We start from the raw sequence: 10,000 nt of genomic DNA, 5'->3' as shown, positions 1-10,000 counted from the left end.
CAAATCCCCTTCCTGTACAAACTACCAGCACCCTTGCACGTGCTCAGAACCAATCACAAGTCTTGCTCTTGCATTAAAGTCAATGATTTTGGTCCAACTCACGTAACCGCAAAAAAGAAAAGTTAAACACACTTACAATTGATGCTTCTTTACCTCTGTACATTTCCAAAAGAAGAAAAAAGTTTTCTATGATCAATGAAGCTCTGCTGTTTTGCAAAAAGGCAAAAACACTTCCTTGAATACAGACATATCAGCATTCATCAAAAAAGATCAACAAGAATAATGTTGCCGCCAGCCCTTCGAAAGCCACAAAATGTGTGCAAAAAAGGCGAGAGAGCTTAACAAGAATGAGCATGAGGCTGTTAAAACTTCTTTCTGGTCACTTCACAAACCAAACTCGAACTTCGCAAACTCAATTTACTGCAACCTTAACACGTTCATAATCGAAACGAACTTTGTTCAAAGAGAACTTCGTCAAAAAAAAAAAGGTCGGCGTCAACTTGAAATCACACAGACGACCTCGGCAGAGTTTGGCTTATCCACTGTTACTCAGCACAAATGATGAAGAACATTTCCAAGTATGTCAATCATCAGAAGCAATGTCAGATGAAATTCCACTCGGACTTCACCCACCAAGTAATCATCGACAAAAAAATACCAGCCAAGCGGTGATGCGCAAAATGAGTCAAAAGTCTTCCAGGAAATGTGCGTCCATTATGATTCTGCAGCTGAACCATCAACCCGAGGCGTTCATGGCATGAAGCAATGTCACGAATCAAAAGGTTTGACTGACAATGACAGTGATAATAACCGAAAACTACAAACGGCTTTGAGCTTTTGTACAGAAGAACTTCAAGAAAAAGAAAAAGAAAATAAAAAATTAAATATTGGTGCAATGAATCTCACGATGCATAGCGGAGTTTCCTTAACCCAGGCAAATTTGTTAAATAAAAAACAAAGAATAGTGTTTTTGTTTTTGTACACAACATACAATATAACATGATAGATCATTAGAAAGACCAGAAGCTCAAGTTATGAATATAGTGTTTCAGGCAAAAATAAAATTAAAGAAGTTGTGAATCATAAGTAGATTATGGATTAGGGGCTGGGTGCTCGTCAGAGATCAAGTAGGAGCTAATGGTGTGGCATTGCAGCTGTATGCTGGAGGTGAGACAACTGCAGGATAGGAAGCAGCAACTGGAAACCATCCTGGATGTACATTGTACTGTTGGAAGCCTGTTGAAGGACAAATGGGACACGGCAGTGTTTAAAAGTGTGCAGAATTACAAAGAAAGATGGCAAACACTAGTGAAGGCTTCTTATCCGATTACCCATGCGATACTGGAATTTGACCACGGACTAAACTTTTCGGGTGTAATTCTATCTCGACCACAGGCATGCAAAAACACAAGGCAAATTATGTTCAGTGTTTTACCAACATACCTCCAAGAATACACTAGTAACAAGTGGATTCAATATTTCAGGCTTCTCTTGGGCCTAGGAAAAGAATAGACAGTTATTCCGTCAATTCAAATCGGACGTCTTGTACAAATGCTGACAATGATGTTTGAAAGGTCTCTCCATGAGCATTATACCAATTGTGTGCATGAAATGGCATCAGCAGAGAAAAAAAAAACTTATCCACAATCTCAAAAAGAAGTTTTAATCACTCTGAACTTTCAATGTAACGCTTTCCATAATGCTAAAAGTGATGATGACAAAGTTGTGATAAATGATGAGACAGTCAATTAGTGCACGAGCAAACAGGACAGTGTTACTTACCCCCACCGTACTCAGACAAGATGCAAACTTCTCAGACTTCACAGAACAACTCTTTGCACAGTGCGACTGTCAGCCTGCAAGGCAAAAGCAAGGCCTTCAATACTGAGGAATGAAACATTGTCCAGAAGATCCAAGAAGCACAAGTGATTGGATGTAGCACTCTTTGTAACGTACGAACGAACATACATACATACATACATCAAATTAACATACAGACTGATGACTCGTAGGCAGCACATAAATGGCTACATTGGAGACCGGCAGGTGCTGTCTGGTTTGGAAGTTATTTTTCTGCAGTCAATCACAACAAAGAAACTTGTATGGCGTTGCAAGAGCTTATCTCGCACATCTTTTTAAAACCCTGCGTCTGACCCTGACGTGAGTTTGGGCCATGCCCACCTGGTTTCCAGAGCATCAATACTTACCAGGTTTAAGCTAGCATGATCAAATCTCAACCTGACAGACCTGCCATATCAGCAAGCTTTAGTGTTTCAGCTCACGAGAAATACCCGCTAGCACAGGGGATAGTGAGGGAGGTGGTTCAAATGTACTTTTTGCGATGGCTAATCATCCCCTCTGTTTGCAGCAGGGGTCAGTAAACCACTTGCACTGTGGCACGTGTAGAGGTGAAAATCGTAAGACTCCCCCCCCACTTGCGGAGTTTTTTTTTTTTATTAGCTAATTTCGAGTTTTAATTCCAGATAAGGTATTGTCATCGCGCACCATCCATCCATCTCCTATTTCAACTTCTCCGGCCAAAATTTGGCAGCAACGTTCCCCTCCTAACTGCTAACGGGGATTGCAAAGCTAGTTCCGGTCACGTGGCCAGTAGGTCCAAATGGCCGACTTTGTAAATTTCTTTAAAATTCTTCTTCTCCAGACCCACCAGTCAGAATGATACCAAATTTGGGTTAAAACATTAGGCCAGGGCCCAGGTCAGCTACAAGGTCCAGTGGTACTATTTTTATTTTTGTGGCAATGACCAAACCCTGGTACTACCAATATTGTTGTGGGGCCGGGTCTCGGTGGCGAGCACGACCGCAAGGTGGAGCCCAGTAGAGTCGGCTCCACCGAACACCCGGAATCTAGATAGTGCTTCTCGGAGGGAACTCCGAAAGGCACGGGTCCCTTACAGGACCGTGAATCGCCAATAATTCGACCGCATGGGCTAGGGTTAGTTGCCAAACTCAATATACCGAAGTATACCCACGCCCAGTCTAACTACCGGGGAACCACACCCTCGGCCGGCTCTGTCCGATCCAAGTCGCAGAGTAACGACTCAGATCCGGCGTAGCCGAGCGGAGTGCAAGAGCCATGTCGGACCAAATGAACAATTTACCCTCGCTATCTCTCAATACACAGCATGCTAAGCCAATGAAAGAAAAAACAGAAATGAGCCGGTACATTCAACAAAAGGGATATTTATTTATAATAGGGGTGAGGGAACACACAAAAAGCAGAGTTATCCAAATAAGAAATGTAAATAATGTACAACAAAAGCACTTAACAATTCTACTTGAAGACAGGGCAGGGACACACACACGCACACACAAATACACACACACACACACACACACACACACACACACACACACACACACACACACACACACACACACACACACACACACACACACACACACCAGGAAGAGATGAACCTCGTGGGTCTATCTCGGTCAAGCTGGACATTAGTACCTGTCCGCTTCGTGCGGCCACACAGACTTCAAAGCCACTGGTAGGACTCGAACCCACGACCCGAAGTCCACGGCCCTCGTCCCTGGCTGCTCGGCCGCCGCACTGTTCGGTCACCACCACCGTGAGCCACCACAAAGGATCGTAGAGCCGCAATCGCCGTGATCCCGCAGAACCCTCGTCGACCACCACTCTGCAAGTAGCCATGATCACCCGGTCTCCGTCCTCTCCTCTTTCTTTTTTTTCTTCAGGTCCCGAGAACGATTTATTTTTCTCGGCACGCTCGCCTCCCATTGGCTCGTGGGTTGTCAGAGACTCATGGTGGCCTCCCCCTTTGGCCGGGCCGAACACTCCATCTGCTAAGGCGGAACCAGCCTGAGGAGATGGCTTCCTGATGATTGGGGCAAGGGGTGGTCTGGTGGGAGGGTCAACGGCCCCTCCCCACCGTGCGTGTCTGAGAACCCAGGGGAGCACCCTATTCTCCATCTCACCCCTGTATGTGACACGATGCAATTAGGCGATGGCGGTGATGGTGTCGTTATTATTGTAGTTGTTGCTGATGTAAAAATCCGAACTATAAAATAATTCCGCAGAAAACGTACACTAAAATCCCATTAGACATAGGGGGCCGGGACCCTAACTAGAAACAAATACTTATCGATATAACTGATCTATAAGGGCCCCAGCTGTTGTGTGCTCATGGCTGCCAGATTCGTAACAATATATTGAAAATTTGGTGGAGATCCAGCCCAGCCCTGTTGGTATGAAAAAAATCAATGGTTTTCATATGCACACACACACACCTTATTTAATATAGTAGGATCCTGTGTTGGAAGAATTGTGACATCATCTCCGTACCATCATTGCATTTGTGTTTTTAAGCAGCAGCCATATTGGATGACTGCAAAAATTATCAAAAAAAAATCATAAAACACCGTTTCTTAGGACAGACATGTTGAAGCAACTGACAACATTTTTTTTTTCCCTCGGTCACCAAAGGTGTACCCAGAGATTATGTTTTCACCCCTGTCTGTTACCTGAAAATTGAAGATTTGTAAGTACATTGGTTGGTCTGGTCTGTATGTATGTATGTATGTATGTATGTATGTATGTATGTATGTAAATCGCCAACATGTCACAATTTTACTCCGATCTTCATGAACCTTCACCAACCTGGTAGAGGTTGACAAGCTGAAATCCTATTGTTTGAGGTCAAAAGGTCAAGGTCACAAATTATCATCAATTTTCAACCATTTCACTTGATACATCGACTGTATATAAAACTGAAAAACACGGGTGGACGGTGAAACCCTTGTTGAGGTGACGTTTTGGTCGACCTCTGAGTATGTCTCTTAATTATGTACTGTTTGAACATGTGTTTGACCATGAGTTCATCTATTAATTATGGATGATTGTAACAACTTTTAGACATGAACATTTTTAGAGCCCTTCCCTTTAAGACACTTTTCAACCATTTTAAACCTTTTACAACCTTTAGACTTTTTAAGACCCTTTAACCCGATAACTGTTTGCCAAAAAAAAATATAATTATACTAACCTTCATCGATCGTCTACCACAACTTCATTAGGTGGAGTAACTGGACGTGTTACTTGATGTGACCTGACTTGATACAATGTCACATGTGAGTGACTAAAAGGACACAAATAATTAAAAAAAAAAAAAAAATCAACAAAGAATTTTGATCGCTGATATTCTAAACAGAAACCAAAACTATACCCTGGTGAACACCACCACCACCACCATCATCATCTCTGGTTTGGCACCGAAAACAACCTTTACCTGGCGACTTGAGCACAAACAGCCCGTACACATACCTCAACAGTCTATCGTCAAGTGAAACTGGATGCTTACAAAGCTAATTGCAGATCGATTTGCAGTGTTACAAAGCATCGAACACACCACTTTGTCGACTTTGGTTTTCAGAAGGCGAAAGCCGTATCGCTTCAGGGAACCACCATTTCACCATGTGGCTGCATCACGTATCTTACATAGGACGGTGTATCAATACACGAGAACATTACCAAGTGCATTATTACGAGAGCAGCCTCTCTTGCATCATAATCTCAGATCAAATATTTTGAACAAACTGGGTAGATATAACAATTTAAAAGCATAACTAAATCAACTAAATCACAAACATGTAAGTTTGGCCACAACAAAACCTTTACACTCCTTAAACCATGTAGACCCTACAGTCCCGATTATAACCCCAAGTTCCCCAAGACCCAACAGACCCCGTCAGACCTTCCGTCTTAGGGCTTTCTGCAATAATAGCACTTGATGTTCAAGAATCATTATCAAAAAACACCCCCCCCCCCCTTATTGGTAAACCACCTCAATACCAAGCTAAGAGGGTGCAAAATATAATTGACTGATTAATTTTACCCCGCTTTTTTCAAGTTATGCTCATCCTGGTTCGTGACATAGAAAAAATCCCTACTGACAAAGAGAAAACAGTGTCCACGACGAACTATTTCACCTGTGAAAATCAAATGGGATATTTTTGCAATTTTATTGTTGCCAAACCTCAGCAATTTTTTCAAGGTATCAGATTAGATATGTTACAGTTTATTTGTATCTGTGTATAAAATCTCATCAAAATTAGTCAAAGGTCAAGGTCATTGCCATCCAAAACATGTAAATACCTATTGGGTAGCAATTAGAAAATGTATCAATCAGATTTGTTATGCACAACATTCCATCAAGAGGAAAAGAAAACACATGACAGGTCCAATTTTACAGAATTACCATATTGCTGTTTCCATGGCAACGGTTGTTCATTTTGATTTCGAAAGTATTGTGCTATGCTTTTACGACATCTTTCTTGGTGTTTGTTTCGTCTGTCTGTCAGCATGCGACATCTCAAAAAGTTATGGATGGATTCAGGCGAAGCTTGGTATCAGGTTGGGTGTGTGACGAGGATGGGTTGAACAGATTTTGGTGAAGATCCGAAGATCAGGATCCGTTAATTTTCTGAGGGATTCTTCACCATTGAGAGATGGGGCCAAAGCGATACATCGCGGGATATCTCAAAACGCTGTAGATGGATTCAGACAAATCAAGGTGGATGAGACGGGTAGGTGACAAGAACAAGCCGATTCGATTTTGGTTTCGATCCGGGTCCAGATCTGACCCATCCAGTGCGATAAGAAGACCGAAACCGTTCCAGCCTGGCAGAAGTATGCACTCTACCGATGCCATTCTGAAATATTTTTAAGTCTTCCCCTTTTATGCAACATATATATATATATATATATATATATATATTTTTTTATACGTTTGTCATTTTACAGTACAAGAGCAAACATATTCTTACACCTACAATTCTCTACGCGTTGTCCCATTTGATCTGGTTAACTTTCTTTTTTCGTGCAATGCATTTGCAAGCATCTTTAAGCCGTGCTCGTTTATCTCTTGCAAGAATAATTTCTGGAAATGCAAGCAAAAAAAAAAAAAAAAAAAAATAAAATAAATCAAAATCTCTTCCACAAGCCTCGATTTCTGTATTTAAAAAAAAAAAATATATATATATATATATATATATATATATATATATATATATATATGCAAGGTGGAGAACCCAATTACCTCGTCCAACACGACGACAGATAGAAGGCTATGTTTTCATCCCTGTTTGTTACTTAGCAAAGAAATTTTTTTATTTACGGCAAGTATGTTGATCACCTCCGTTTGGTCATTTTGTTGGTTTGTCCACTCACCTCCAGCCCAAACTGCTTAACCGATGCGAGGGTACCGGACATTATGGATAGTGGTTCTACATTGAAGTCCCTGCGACGGTCACACATTGAACTTTTGTAGGTGGTCAGCCAAAAAGGTCTACAAAGGCCAATTTGAGCGAAATATTCTAAAAATCCTCCAATTTTTATCCGATTGACTTGGAATTTGAAGAGCATTTGCATATCAACTCGCTGAATTCAACCACCAATTAATTTTACGATCAAAAGGTCAACACAGGCCTGATTTCTAAAACTGATAGGGCCAAGATATACATATGTTGTTCATCTTTCGGCTGCTCCCGTTAGGGAATCGCCACAGCGGATCATCCGTTATGATCCGCATACTTATTTGGCATAGGTTTTACGCGGCGGATGCCCTTCTTAGCGCAACCCTGAGTAAGCCTCTTGCGACACAGGGATAAGGATTGGAATTTGCGCCATGATTCCGGGCTGCCCTACACCCTCTCATAGCGCGGCCCAGCGCAGAGCTCCCGTCTTCAAGCGATCCTCCAACCCAAGCCTCCGAGTAGCCGGATTACAGGTACACGCCAATACGCCCGGTATGCAAGATATACATATATATATATATATATATATACACATATTATATCTCAAAAATTTGTGGACGAGTTATGACAAAACAAGGTGGATGACTTGGGTAGGTGACAATAACTAGCGGATTAGATTCTGGTTCGGATCCAGCCCATCAGTGGGATACAAAACGTGAATTGGTCCACCTGGCAGAGTTTTGCACTTTACCGAGTGCCCATTTCACTTTGTGCCGTTTTGCCAGAGATTGTCACTCGGCTTAGTGATTTTTTCATTTTCCTGTGAGCATGATATCTCAAAAAAGGTGTGGGCGAGTGATAAAACTTTTGTGGATGAGTTGCATAGGTGGCAAGAACAAGCGGATTTGATTTTAGCTTCTGGTCCAAAAGATCCAGATCCGGCCAATGGGATACAAGATGTAATCTGTTCAGCCTGGCAGATGTGTGCACTCTGCAGATGTGTGCACTCACTCTCGTTTCACCATGCGTCTTAAGAGTACAAACTTCAAAAAATAAACCTTTCAGATTAAACAATGCCTGATAACGTCCCTGAAAAACAGCTGCTAACGAGAGGGCAGCTGCAGTTGCCTCCTGGATCACAAAAATAGATACAACTCTTTAGTGAAAGCAAAATGATATGGAAAGTGCCATATATGGTAGTTTTTGCACCGTGAATGAGCAAGCATGACGAATAGAATAACTTACCTATCTCTGGGCCCTGTTATTAAAATATAACCCTGTGATAACGTAATGATAATCTCACATAACAGCAACTTCAACCATCCAAGCCATTCGAAATTCAACCATATGGAGACCTCACGAGGAAGTAACACAACGTCAACCATCCATTTGGCAGATTACTGAAAATTGCCTCAAGAGGGAAGAGAAGCACCGCTCAATTGTTAGATCTAACAGGTAGAGGACTCTGCTTCGTCACATTAAATCTCCATGAGATGAGGCAATTGTTAGGGTGTCAGAATATAGCTCGATAAGCAGGCGTTCCATCGAACAGCACAGAACAGCTGCACACAAGCCTTTCATCCAGTGTATTTATGGCAATGTATGGGTGCAATTAGCGCCGCACACAGAATGGGTACCCAGGAGCCTCAAAAGGTGTAAACAAGATTTGTACAGCGACAAGTGCAGGTGCCACGATGCTCATGTCTGGGGGTAAGGTCTGTGGCATTACAGGCTCCAGCAACAATAACCACAAAATCTGAAAACTAGGAAACAAACTAAGAAATGGCACATACGTATTCCCACTTCCAAAAATCAAAAACTGGGAGTAGAAATACAAATTTGACACAGAAGGTATTCAATGTTCATATATTTTGCAGGAGACAGACTGAATGAGACAAACAGTATGACATTTAATAATATCTATGTATAAAATAAATTATATAACTTGAGAGAGATAGAGATAGAGATAGATTGGGACCATACTCTGTGCAGAGCCTGCTTAAGCAGTCCCTTGGCTATTGGGCACTATCCCAGACGGGTCTCCACTCTGACACAGTATACCAGCATGTTGGCACTCATTTTGCCGACCTCAGAAAGATGACAGGTCGAGTTAACCCCACCTGGTATTAATTCAACAGCTGAGCGGGATTTGAACTCAGGACCCTAGGATCCAAAGCCCACCACCCTAACCATAAAGCCAACACCAGGCGTACATAACTGAAGACAATAGAAAAATATCATTTAGTTGAAAATGCTGTCTGATAAGTTTTTGTAAAGTGGACTTAAAGGTGGTTCAGGTGAGATTGAAAAAAAGTAATCAGAATTAAAAATAAAATTTTCACGAAAGATGCTTCATGGTTATAGGTATGAAAAACAAAATAGAATAAAACAAGTTTGAACAAGAAAAAAAAAAGAAGAATCAGAGATTGCAACCCTCATCAGGACTTGTTATGTGTAGTGTTTGTGTACTGGTGTGATACGTAATTAATAACAGACATAACTAGATCTGCCACTTTATAAATGGTGACAGTGATGACCAGGTACCAAGACATCTTGCATTGCTGCAACCCAGCTTTGATCGGACACCTGACCCTGACCCATGACATTGTTTTATGATTATTCATTTGAATTCAGAATGGGTTTAAAATAAATTCAAATCAAATGGAAGACCAAATCGGTCCAGTGTGCATTGGAGTCATCAGAAGGAACCCAAACAAGTAAAAAGTAAAGATGAGATCATCAGGGGAACCTGGATCGGA

The 10,000-nt window shown here is 41.7% G+C and overlaps 1 long non-coding RNA gene across 1 annotated transcript; it reads right to left on the bottom strand.

Annotated features, from left to right (window-relative positions):
• Positions 1 to 1,156: 1,156 nt before the first annotated feature.
• On the bottom strand, positions 1,157 to 1,858 carry LOC147007374 (uncharacterized). Its single transcript, XR_015054224.1, has 3 exons — positions 1,783 to 1,858; positions 1,444 to 1,497; positions 1,157 to 1,236 (listed from the first exon to the last, which is right to left on the bottom strand). It is a non-coding gene; the product is annotated as an uncharacterized LOC147007374 (long non-coding RNA).
• Between the last annotated feature and the right edge of the window lie 8,142 nt (positions 1,859 to 10,000).

The sequence above is a fragment of the Eptatretus burgeri genome, unplaced genomic scaffold (assembly GCF_056783735.1).
Source record: "Eptatretus burgeri isolate ZD-2024b unplaced genomic scaffold, Ebu_testis_v1 Ebu_testis_scaffold_234, whole genome shotgun sequence".
Taxonomy (NCBI): Eukaryota; Metazoa; Chordata; class Myxini; order Myxiniformes; family Myxinidae; genus Eptatretus; species Eptatretus burgeri.
This window is presented reverse-complemented; position numbering and strand designations above follow the sequence as displayed.